This window comes from Hylobates moloch, unplaced genomic scaffold (genome assembly GCF_009828535.3).
Source record: "Hylobates moloch isolate HMO894 unplaced genomic scaffold, HMol_V3 SCAFFOLD_5, whole genome shotgun sequence".
Taxonomy (NCBI): domain Eukaryota; kingdom Metazoa; phylum Chordata; class Mammalia; order Primates; family Hylobatidae; genus Hylobates; species Hylobates moloch.
Window position 1 is genome coordinate 13,909,100 of NW_026652280.1, and position 13,018 is coordinate 13,922,117.

The 13,018-nt window shown below is 39.1% G+C and overlaps 1 protein-coding gene across 3 annotated transcripts in view; it reads right to left on the bottom strand.

The window, feature by feature from the left end:
* The window catches only part of CDH7 (cadherin 7), a 128,458-nt gene extending 118,785 nt beyond the window's left edge, over positions 1-9,673 (bottom strand). The window contains exon 1 of one of the 3 annotated variants that reach the window (XM_032152087.2): positions 9,351-9,671. The gene's annotated coding sequence lies outside the window, so the exon portion shown is untranslated. Of the gene's footprint in view, positions 1-8,548; positions 8,709-9,350 lie in introns of those variants that run through there. The other 2 variants (XM_032152088.2, XM_058438275.1) reach the window with 2 other exon arrangements.
* Between the last annotated feature and the right edge of the window lie 3,345 nt (positions 9,674-13,018).

Here is a 13,018-nt window from a genome sequence, read left to right on the forward strand (position 1 = left end):
ACATTGTTTCAGAGAGTGACAATACATCCAACTTCTAAAAACCTAAACAGCAAACGAGCTTTTGGAATTCAATACTTGAGGAGTTAGTTACCAGTAAAGACTGCTGGTGTCTGCATCGGATAAATATTCAAATTCTGGGCCAGTCATGTCTTAACTACGTAATCTTGAATAAGTTAAATACTAAGAAGTTCCAGAGATAAAACCTTAAGTCTCTCATCTATAAAACAAAGATGATAATAATGGCATCTACTTCATAGGATTAAATGAGCAAATCATGAGATGCCAAAAATAGTGCCTGGCAATCAAAAATGTATTTTTAAAAAGTTCTTGGGATTATTATCATATTTTTTAGTTTGAAACTGGCTATGTTAAAATTAGTTTATGGATTGATGTTAGTTTTCATTCGAATGTTATCTATATTCAAATGTTTTAGACAACTCTTACACCAAGTGAAAGCATTTTGATAGTTGTAGTTGGTTCCAGAGAACCATATGGTCATAAATCAAAAAATCAAGATGAATACAAAGGCGCCAAAGTACTATATATATGTATAATTCTTTATTTCTTAAAGGCATGCCTTCTGTAATTTTTTAGAAATCAAACACAAATATCAGAACTGGAGAAATTTATTTTAGTTCACTAGGTGTTTACTGATGAGGAACAAAGCACACAGTCTGGACTAGGGATAAGATCACAGGACTCATTGTCCTACAAGCTCCACCACTTTCTGTATGACCTTGGATTGCTCTGGGATTTTATTTTCCACATTTGCAAAATGAAGGAGCTGAACTCAATTATCTCATAAAAGTCTGCTTTTTTTTTTCAGGTCTTACTTTTCTACTTTTTGACAATTACATAAAATTGATTTTGTTAGCTCTTTTAAAGCTGTGATAAAATACATATTGTTAATAATAAAAGATAATGGGGGCCGGGCGTGGTGGCTCATGCCTGTAATCCTAGCACTTTGGGAGACCGAGGAGGGAAAATCACAAGGTCAGGAGACCGAGACCATCCTGGCTAACACGGTGAAACCCTGTCTCTACTAAAAATTAAAAAAAAAAAAAAAAAATTAGCTGGGCGTGGTGCCACGTGCCTGTAATCCCAGCTACTCGGGGGGCTGAGGCAGTAGAATCGCTTAAACTCGGGAGGTGGAGGTTGCAGGGAGCTGAGATGACGCCACTGCACTCTAGCCTGGGTGATAGAGTGAGATTCCGTCTCCAAAAACAAAAAAGATAATGGGCAGAGAAATTTAAGGAAGTTAGGAAGTTATAGGAATGTAAAAGAAACATTTGACTTGCTTATAAAATGCAACATTCACTTTAAGAAGAGCTATTTAATGTACTCTTCTTGCTCTTGAAGATTCTTTCTTTTCCATTCAACATGACTGGGGATTTATCAAATTAGCTAGAACATATAAAAGAAGAGAGTTACAGAACATGGCATGGGTGACATTAAAGTCATTGAAATAATGTCTGTGAAGGGAAGATACTTGATAATTGTGCAACTCATTTTAATCAAGGGTTTTTAAAAGCACCTAGTATAAACATAAACCTTGACGAAGGAGATCCACCCTGTCGTATCTGTAGTATCTAAGACTGAAGTAGGCACATAATTGACATTCGGAAACCATATACACATACTCATTTTCATTATGATCAACCTCATTTTTTAATATGAAAAGTTAACCATACAACAAGTCAAGATACAAATTCCTTGGTAAGTCAACCATGTTTATAAGTCACAATCACTTTCAAGGAAATTCCATTCTATTTCTCTGCAATATTTGAAGTATTTGCCAACCTCTTGAGCTAAATTGTCTTTACCTTGATCCAAGTTCTACCAGAGTGCACAAGGATATTTAACTGGCATTGTGTATATTATCAGAGGGTGAAATTTTCTTTTTTGAGATAAATGTCTCTGTTATACTCTTTGTGGAATGCACTTGGAAAATCAGAAAACAGTGTGTGAACCATTGTGATCTGAAGTGAGGATGTTTCATAATGTGTTCCCCAGTATTTTTGGCAGTAATCAACTCTGCCAGGAACATATGCCCTCTATAGCAGCGGAAGAGTCGCATGGCCTCAGGTCAGGTGCCACCTTTCCTTATCAGTCTTTCACAAATGTTTGCCTTCCTTTTCAATCAAATCTCAATTTCAAGAGAAAGACGAGTATAGCAGTTCCACTGATTTCATTCTGTCCTGATCTGGGTATCATCAAAGAAATAAGGGCTCTGAAGCATTATTTTAAGAAGCCTGTAGTTCTTTGTGGTTGTCAACCAGAAGTAATCCAAACTTAAACTTGAGATTTTTCTCACATACTGTATAACCTCTTTATAAGGCTTTTTATCTTCTCACAAATATCAACATGTAGAAAGATACCACAATAACTTTTATTACATTTAAATGAACTTGAGTACAGAGTCAGTAACAAATTGCTGACTTTTCACAATGGATTAAATATTGCCCTCAAATCTGTGCCTAAAGCAAAAACACTGCATCCCTCTTTAGAAGTCTATGTTGTTTATCTTCTCTCTGTCTTCCACCTCCTTTCCTATCTGAGTTTCATATACAGGAGTTAAAAACAAGATTCATGTCAGAAAAAAATGAGTAATCTGCATCCATGCATGTGGTTTGGAGAGCTGACCTTTTCACTATTACTAGTTCTTTTAAAAAGTGCAGAAAAAAAATATATATATATAAATATAAATGGATATACAGCTGAAGGAAAGTCTACAGATCTGTATAAACTTTTGGATATTGGAACATTTCTGAAGAGAAAAACAAGAACAGGTTATATCTGAGGAGAGAATGGCACAGAGGTAAATCACAGGTGTCTCAGGGAGTAGTAGTGATGGCTACTGGACAAATGATTAATCTGAAACAAACAAAAAAAAAACTGAAGAAGATTTAGAATGTTTTTGTTTGATATCTTAAGGTTAAAACTTGTGTTTTAGAAAACAATTTATAATATTTTTCCATGTTTTACAAACTGAAATACATGAAAATAACCACAAGTAGTACTGTGATGAGCCTAACAGAGCATAACTTAATCATCAGAATATAAAATACAACACTGAAAAATATATTTTGAACAGACTGAAGCAAAAAGAAAAAAGAAGAGGTAAAAATCCCTTAAGCAGTATTTGCTAAATTAACATCATTTGATATGAAATCACTTGATCATGCTACCATTTTGTTCCAATTATTTTTGTTAAACTAAGTGGCAGTGTATTAGTTCCAAGTAGACTGTTTATTATCCATTTAACTTTAACAGCTAATGTTATTTTACCAAAACAAATTCATTACTATAAAGTTTTCTTGGAATTTCTACTCCACTTGACATCTCTAGGAAACCACTTTTAACAGATCAAGTGACTATCGTGCTCTTAATCAAATGGTGTTTTCAAACTTATAAACAATGACTAAAGGTCTTTTCATGCAAAAAAAAAAAAAAAAAACACTGTCAGGCATTAGCATATCAATTACTAATCAGCAAAATTGCAAGTCTTCCAGAACCTGTTTCATTCAAAGTCAACATGCTAAAAACATAACAAGTATACATCATATTCAGCCATTGCACACTAATATATCACCACAAGAGTAGTTTTAAAAACATGGCTAACTGCCAATTAATTCATATGTTCTAGACTCCTTTTTTAAAAAGTACACAGTGCTGTATGCTTTCTGGAAATAATATGTGCTATGATATACAACTATCAGCTATACTAAAAGGAAATATAGGACTATTTTTGGTTTTGTGGCACTTAAAGTTGAACTGGAATGTGTTTGTTGCTGTCCAATATAAATAAGCAATGGCTTATCACAATTAAAGACCACATTCCACCAAAATTTCTCTAAATTCTAGGCAAGGAGCAGCAGCTCATGCTCTCTGCCATCTGGAGTCTGCCTCAGATGCAGGTCTTCTGAAACTGTTTTGAAATATACTTAATATATAACCCACTAAACACACAGCTTACTATCAATTGGTAATGCTGATTTAAAGAAGTCATGCCTCTCTTTTAAAAATTGGTATAGTTTATGACTAGATGGAGAATGATAGTCCAAAACTAAATTCAATTATTTGCATTTTCTAGAAAAACAATTGTAGGAATGACATTTGAGGACTGTCAGTGTACTTAATAGAATAATCCACAAGAATCAGAAAAATCCATAATGGTTGTCTGACAAACACCTCCAGAATCCAACTGATATTCCCTGAGACAGTTTGTTGGCTGACCTATTAAACATAACAGTACAAGAAATCACAGTTGGAATAATAGCAACAAAATAGAAAAAATCTTGTTGACCTATTGGGGGGAAACTGTCATTTCCAAGATTGCTTTAAGGTTGAACTACATTTAGGCAGCAGCATGTTTTTAAGGAATCTTTAAGCAGGGTGAAAGATGTACATGTTTAAAAGTGGAAATGACACCATTCCACAGCAAGAGAACTATGCAACATATTACCATTGTTTTAAGATGAACCTTCTATTTACTAGCTTTTTTTTGTTTTTGTTTTTGTTTTTTTGTTTGTTTTGTATAGCCTAGCAGAAGTCTGTTTCTTTTTAGGAATTCCTTGGATATTTAATGGTTTTATTTAAATTCAGTGAAGAGACTGCCTCCTGATTCATCCACTGTCTTCTCTGAAGACTTTCATTTGCTCTTGTGTCCCCAGTACAGCTGCCACCTGTTACCACTGAGGTCCTCCCTGTGATTTAACCCAGTCCACAAAGTTAGAGTAGTCTGCTTTGTGTAAAGGATAGTACTTATTCATTGTTGCTTTTGCCCATTTTTAATGTAGAACCCCTTAATACATTTTTGGGAATGCCAAAGGGGGAAAATGTATTCTAATCCCCTCCTATTCATGACTGAGCAGATGCCAGAATACAACACTCGAGAGAAAATAGTCCTGGACAGAGTGTTATCAGAGCTGAAGCCACACTTCATTTCAAACCACAACATTACCAGCCACACTATTCAGGACAATGTCTAAGAGATAAATAAAGAGGATGCCATTTCAATACTGAAGAATGTAATAGTCTGGTTTCCATTAGGGTTCATGTTAGAGGAAAAACATTTTAAAATCTTCAAATTCTGCTGCTCCTTAAGTTTGAAGATTCCCAAAGTGGTGGAACCACAGATAGATGACATGTTTGAACTGCAACAGATGTTAGAAAAACCAAAGTAGCCCTTCCTTTACTTTGAACAAAATGGAAATCTACAGATTCCCAGTGAAATGCCCAAGGTCACACAGCTAGGTACTGATCCAATATCCATTGCATAACTGTATGTAATGAGTATTTTAAAGTATTTGTTAAAAATAGCTCATTCTGGTAATAAGTGCTTTTGCAATGTGTGATCTTTGGAACTTATCATCTTTCCTAAAAGCCAAACAAAGTAGATTTGACTGTACTTAAATTTTTATATGACCATAAGTTTTAATTTTCTAAGTAGATAATGGTAATCATAATTATCATTCAGAAGGGCAGAGAATGCAGACTAAGAAGAAAGGGTGAAGGAACCTATTGTCTAGGGTTGTGTGTTTCTATCTTACAAAAAAATGAAGAGTGAGCTGTATCCAAATTTAAAATAGCTTTTTCCCTTCTAAACAACTCTGGAATCCAAAAATAATTTCCTACTACATTATGACACAAGGTAGCTAACTATTTCCACTGAAATTTAAACAACAGCTCAGTGGACATTGTAGAAATAGGGTACCAACTCAGGACAGTATATTAGGATATAAAACTCTATATATATGGGGCCATTTTGTTTGGCAAATTAAGTATCATTCCTATTGTACCCTTTTGGTTGGTGATATAAGTCCTATATTTTGAGATGACTGCTTGCTGCTGATATTCCCATTATAATCATCCTAAACTTAATGTTGCTATCTTCAGTTTCCAGTATAGTAATATACTAACATTAATTTGTTTCATCTGTATACCATTTAAAGTTTAACATTACATTCAATAATTTCAATTCTGATGAAAGAGCCCTCTCTTTTGTACTTAAAAGGTATAATTTTTTACATTTTAATTAGTGAGGCTAGGGACTCTCTGTGATATGTGACTTCTCACGTAAAGAAACTGTGATCAAATCCATTAGCTCCCTGGGCCAGATAACATTACAACCACAGACCACAACCTCCTACTGTTAACTGGCCTAAATATGCAGGCAGGGGCCCTGGAAATGAATCACATAGCCTGTAGTGTGCATCTGGTTATCAAACACAGAAAGAAAACTTCTCAGAGTGGATTACAGACTCAATTGCAACTAAGCACAACCTCTTCCATGGGTGAAAGGAATTTTTAAAAAGACGAAACAAGAGTTTATAATTAACTAGAAGAAACATTTGTAAATTAAAAAGTAAAGTAACAAGGCACAATCTTTCTGAGTTATTTATGTAATAACAAAATGGTAAAATTATATTCAGAGAGTTTTTTATAATTTATTCTTACAAGAAATCTTAGCTGTATCAACTATAATTTTTAATTTGCCCTTGTATTTACCTTGTGCCACGTGTGATTTATGTGACTTCAATAAAAGTCATCAGGTTTCAATAAACACTTTGCAAAACAGCAGAAAAGAGATTCCACCAGAATGAAAATCTATACTATAATCTGAAATGAAGATATGGACAGATGTCTGCATATTCATTTGCACTGGTAATTTTATCTGTGAGACTTGCAGAAAAACAAGGGGGAAGTGCTTGCAGGGGTATCGTTCTGCAGAACCAGCAAATCCCCAGAGGAGGCACTCGTGTATTGCTGGTTACAGCTAGATCTGCTATGCTTGTCAGATGCTGGGGAGATGGTCACACACAAGACTCTGATCACATGTCTTCTTTCCTTGTCCTCAGCTCCCCTTTATCACCCCACCAAGTAGCATCTGATTCCTTCATCCAAGGAAGAAAAAGCTTCCATCTCAATCCCTTTGCAATCAACTAATGCATGTTAGTTATTTTAGAAGTTCCTGAAACTTCCAATTTAAGCTAAGGCTTTGAAGACTTCCAATCAAGTAAAAGACATTCGTGTGTGTGTGTAAGAGAGAGAGAACTGTGATGTGATACAAGCTATTAAAGCAATAAATGTAAAACCTTATGAAATCCAGAAAGATTGTAATCATTCAGCAATAAATATCCACAGCACAGAAGAATTTGTGAGTTTAGTATTTTATAAACTATTTCTGAAAGATCTGACAAAAAAGCATTTGCTCAACACAAAAATGTATTCACTTCCTCATATCAGTATACACTCTGAGGAGTTTATATCAGCTTTGCCATCAAAAAAGCAAAATGCTGAATAACAGGGAAACCAGTAAAGAAACCAGTGCCCAGGAGAGACAGTCATTTGATTTTTAGGCCAAGGAAGGCTGAACAGTGGCCAACTCCGCGTGCTCTCCACCCTCTCTTCTTCATTGGACACTAAACACTAGAGTCAATTCAAGGGTAAATTGCAGTAATATAGATGCTTTACAATTATCCTTTTATAAGAAAGGAAAAAGCTGTGTGCTATTAAATCAATAAAAGTAGACTTAAGAAGAGTTGTGAGTCTGTCAAGTGATTGTTAACACAATTCTAATGACCTCTTGCAGCCCTTAATTACAATAATATCTCACGTTGTAAGTGCACAATGCCCTTTTATTAAAGCTGCAAACCTTAATAGCTTTTAGCAGGGTGATGGTCTGTGCTACTGATTATTGTTTTATTTATTTTTCTTTCCTCAGACAGACTCGGCTAGCTTTCCCAGATAAGACTATTAACGTTGGATGTTACCTAATTGCTCTGCTATCCCACTCCATATTAAATACTAACAGAGAAGCAAGACTTCCACAAAGTTGCCAGTCTTCCTACCTGCCTCAATTCTTCTGCATTTTAATTCATACTGTTCCAAACAGCCTTAAAAATAAAGAAAAGGATTCTTCATGCATTTCCCCTTGACATACAGAACAAGAAAATATCCTAGGTAAACCAAAGTCTAACTAGTTCTTTAGGAAAGAAGTAATTCTTGGTGAGTTACTGAAAGCTTCAAATGTAATTAATTTTTTTCTCAGCTCTTTTCTCCCATAACAATTTGCCTTTATAAAGACCCTCTTAAAACTATTTAGATATTGTGTCTATGCAAACTTTCCTTTAGAAAAAGACTGCTACTGCTCTTAAACTCTTAAAATACACATTTTTTGTGTGAGGTGTTATCTGCTTTTAAAAATACATACTTGTCACTTGGCAAGGGCCATATATTAACAAGTCACTTACATTTTTCTCTTATTTTTTGTATAAAGTTATGTTTATCTATTTCTGTATGAAAAATGATCTGAACACCTGTCTAGTAGCTACAGAAATTATGAGGACAAGTCTTACTTAAAGGTCTCACTTAATAAACGATCTAATAGAGACAAGATATTTATTGCAAAGCAAAAGATGTTGTAAGTACATTCCTGGTTCAATTTGCAGATCTCCAAAGCCTTGATACACCCAATCCTTGATGGTTTCTCAATAGTTTGCCATTTGCCCAGTGCTGGGTGAACTCATTGCCAATCTTTACTCACCTGAACTATGACATTTAAGAAATCCGTAGGGTTAACGATCTAAAACGTGAAGCGGTACAGAATAACGGGTCTTTTTTCATTAATCCGCACTGGAAGGTTGAATACCAGCAACTAGCAGTGTACCATGTGCACCCATTAAGAAGTCCACCACGCATTCAGAGAAGCAGGGCGTCCTTTTCCTAGCGCACACTTAAGGTACTGCCAGGCAGAGGGGATGCAGGATGCAGATGAACCAGATCAGCAGAATACTAATTGCAGGGGAAAAAAGCAAAGCACCCTGAGGTGAGCTCCACCTTCACGAAAGGTAAAAGGTGTCTAGAGCGGATGGTTCAAAGGACTCCTGCCCACAGCGGCGCATACCCCCTTCCAGCCTCAGACCTCTGCAGAACCCGGCGGCACAGCCGGCGCGGAGTTGTGCCCCCACCAGTCCGAGGTTGAGGGAGGAGCCTGCTTGTGTTCCTCTTTGAGGAGAGTGCTCCAGCCTGCCCATGTTTGCCGCTGCACCTGGAGAGTGCCGGGATTTGCTCTTACCCTCAACAACTACTCCTCGTGTCGCACCTGGTGTTTGTCAACACCGGCTTTCCGGGCCAAACGCCCCCGGCTCCGTCCACAAGCCTGTCCTGCCTTGCAGAGCCACATCTCACGGCAACACGCAGTAACTTGGGCACGCCAAGGGAAACTCCGCACGGACATCCCCGCCCGCTCTCCGCTCACTGATTAGTCCTGCTTCCAAAGGCGCACAGCAAGGGCGCACATCTGCCCAGCGGCGCCTCCCCAGCCCCGCGCAGGCAGACACACTCACCTGGGGCCTCGCTGGCCTCCCCGCGGCGTCAGACGCCAGGGACCCGGGCGTGTGCATCCGAAAGGACCTGCGCTAGGCTGCCGGGCGCCCGCGGGCTCTTGGGGACCCAGTGCGCGCAGCTCCGCGCGCGGGGCAGACTGGAGGCACCGGCTCGACACCCGCTCGGGCCCGCCCGGCACGGGCTCCTCCTCCAATCACAGCCCACTCCGCGGTGCGCGGGGACCCTGCCCCGGCCTCGGGCGCCGGGGGCCCGTTGCGACTGCTCGCTGCGAGGGGCCCCTCCGGCTCGCCCGGGCGGCTGAGACGCAGGGTCCGGAGCCAGCGGGAGCGCGCGGCCGGAGAGAGGGCGAGAGGGCGCGCGGGAGAGGAGGGGAGAGCGCGCCAGAGCCCGGGCCGAAGAGGGAGGGGAAGAGGGCGAAGACGGTGGGCGGCGGGCGCCCGCTGTCAGCGCCGTCGGAGGCCGGCCCGGGGAGCCACTGAGACTTCCGCGCCTCCAGGAGACCCGGTGGGGGCTACTGGAAAAGAACACGAAGACGGAGCCGCTCGGCCGCCACGCGCGCACACACACACACGCGCGCACCCTCGCGCACCCTCCTCCACCTCCCGCCTGGCGGATCTGTACAGATGGATTCCTTCGCAGGAAAATAAAGAAGAGGGGTGAAAGTAGGAGGGGCTGCAGCCCATCCATCTCTCCGCGAGGCATTTGCATCTGAAAGCACGGAGCTGGAGGAGAGTTTTGAGGGTATTTGCAAGCTGCCCCCCAACACCCACCTTTGCCTGTCGTGAAAGCCGTGATCAATTGAGCTCCTGAGGCATGAAAGCAAAGTCATAAAACTAATCAGAACTTACAGTTTTCTTGCTTGATAGTTTTGCCCTTTCAATCTCCTCAGACTGCCCTAGTTCTACTTTTTTTTTTTTTTAAACTTGCAGACAATTTTCTCCCCTGCTGGGCTCTCTAATGCTAAACTTCCAAAGTGTATGATTTACTCGCAGTGCGGGACAGAGGACCCTTGCAAGGTGTGGAAGGAAGGAAAGAAGGAAGGAAGGGGATCTGGTCTTTTCTTTAGAGCGCGGCGCAGCCCCTGGAGTTGAGCACGCTTTGTTTTCCCCTGCTCTGGTGCTCGCTTTAATCTGATGACTGGGTGTTCTGTCATAGGGGTTACGAGGGGGAAGAGATCATTTCCAACTAGGTTCGTTTCATTTTTCTCACTCTACCAATGGGAAGTGTCCTCTTTCTCTTACGCACTTATTCTTACTTAACCTTAGCAGTAATTCTTCGGATATCAGTTACATGGGCTTAGGCTTGTCCGTGACATTATCTCTGATTTCTTGTGCAGTCAAGCACACTTTTCTGTCCCCAGTCCAGCCTCTCCTGGCCATTTAACTGGAACCATGCCTCCCCCACCTCGCCCATTCAATTTAGTCAATGTTTAAAGCCGAATTCTATGCTAATAATTCTAACAGCAATTTTGGACTCATATTAAGTTCCAGATACCATCCTATACCATCCTATGTTGCTTACTTAACATTAATGCATTTTAAAAGTTCTAACTCCAACCCCAAAGCTCCCCAGATCCAGGGCTGTTTGGATGTCCATTTCATGGTCCATTTCCACTCAGCTGTCAGCCATCACCCAAATTCAAGATGCTTAGAAAAGACCTCTGTATCTTTTCTTAGATATTAGCTTGGATTTTCCCTGTAGGTTCTTTTCTGTCAGGGGCACTATCATTCACCTGGTAGCCAGGTATCAAACCTTGGCTTCATCTTTGAGCTCTTTGAAATGCTTTTCTGTGTTAAAATGCTCAATTACTCTGGCTCATGTAGTACAATCTTTAGATTAACTTTAGATTTTTCTGGTAACATTACATATATTCGCCTTGTTTTGCCTATGAACTGACTTCTGGGATGAGATTTTTTCTTATAACTGTTCTGAACTAAAAGCTTCAGGAGGGCGGTGATTAATATTCAATATCACCACGACACAGCACATGTTTAGCCCATAGTAAGCATTTCTTGAATAAAGAAGTGTTTGTATCCCATCTAGCATTTATCACAAATCTGACCATACCAAGCTATTTTTAAACTGCTCATGGATTGCCTGGGTTGTTCATCTGTAGGAGGTCATATTGTGATTGGGAATCAGAAACTGCACTGTTTTCACCTACCGGCTTGTTTTGATCAAAGGACATTGCATAGAAAAGGAAAATGTTTTGAGGCCCTTTAAGAAAAAGATATTTTTCATCAAGTTTTCATATTTTTTTCTCTTCCTATGACTCCAAATAAATGTTGATTCCAAATGCACGCTTTCTTCTTAAACCATTCTATGTGCCTTCCTTTTAAAAAATTTCCTTAATAACCTCTACAGAATCCAAAACAGGTGAAGTAATTTCAGTTAACCAGAATTGTAGCCCTGGTTCCCACACTAACAGCTGTTGATCTTAGAGGGAGGTCTAGATTCTTCTTGACCAAAAGACACAACCTAGAGCAAGGGTAAGAACTGGGACTAATACAGACAGTAACCAAGGGACACCTTTTATCTAAGGGATGGTCTCTTTCTGAGGAGATGGCACATAGGCTGAAATGTAATGATGACAATGAGTCAGCATTGTGCAGCTCTGAGGGAAGAATGATCTAGGCAGAATAAACTAGGGGGATGTCTGCGGTAAGAAGGGGTTGGATGTATGTACTGCAGGAGAGGAGGAGAATGGAGATGGTTTATGTTGTAGTAATAGACATGGAATAGATCTTTCTAGGTCTTCCAGCCCCTGAAAGATGTTTATATTTTATTCTTAGGAGGAAGCTCAGCATCAAGAACAGCAAATAAGAGTTCACCAGGCTATAGCTGTTGTCAAGTTTAGGGTCAATACATGTTTTATTAGGTCCTTTCTCCTCTCCTTTCTTTTTCTCACAATTTCTGATTTGATTAGAAGACCTGGTTTTCTGAGAAACGCAAAAAAAAAAAAAAAAAAAACTGTAGTAGATGAAGTAGTAGATGAATCCCAAGGCACTGCCAATTATTTAAGATTCCATGAACTACAAATGCAAGCCATAATGTCTTACTTACAAAATTTCATGTTTTCTTATACATTTCAAATGTATAATATTTCTATTCATATGTGTGTGTATATATTTTCAAATTCCCTCAGTTGAAGGCTTTATGTCTTTAGTGTTGTATATAGCATAATTTGAATAAATGTCCCCTTTTCTACCCTACTTTAAAGATCCTCTTTTCAATTTATTTTCACTGTCTTGATTAAATTAAGAAAAGTTAACCCATTCTGAAACTATATTTTGGAGAAGGAGGAATCAGTAAAATGTAGGAGAATTCTGTCACAGTTTCTGTTTGTATGAAAAGTATATTCTTAGGTGTTTTATCATCCAAAGTAGATATGATGCAAGCAAGTACTTTCTGATAAGATTGCTGATCAAATTTTATTCATATTCATTCCATATGATCTTACTCTAAAACCAAAGACATAGGCCTGGTATCTGGTAGCTAAGAAGAGAACAGATGTAATCCTTGAGAACTAAGCAGTTCTAAACATTCCGGAGAACCTCAGGTAGGAAAACAGAGATGTGGCAGAAGGTAGGAGGCTCTCCCCATAAGGCCACAAAAGGTCTCAAAACATGGGACCACTTATGGTTTGTTGTGAATGTTTCTCCCATTA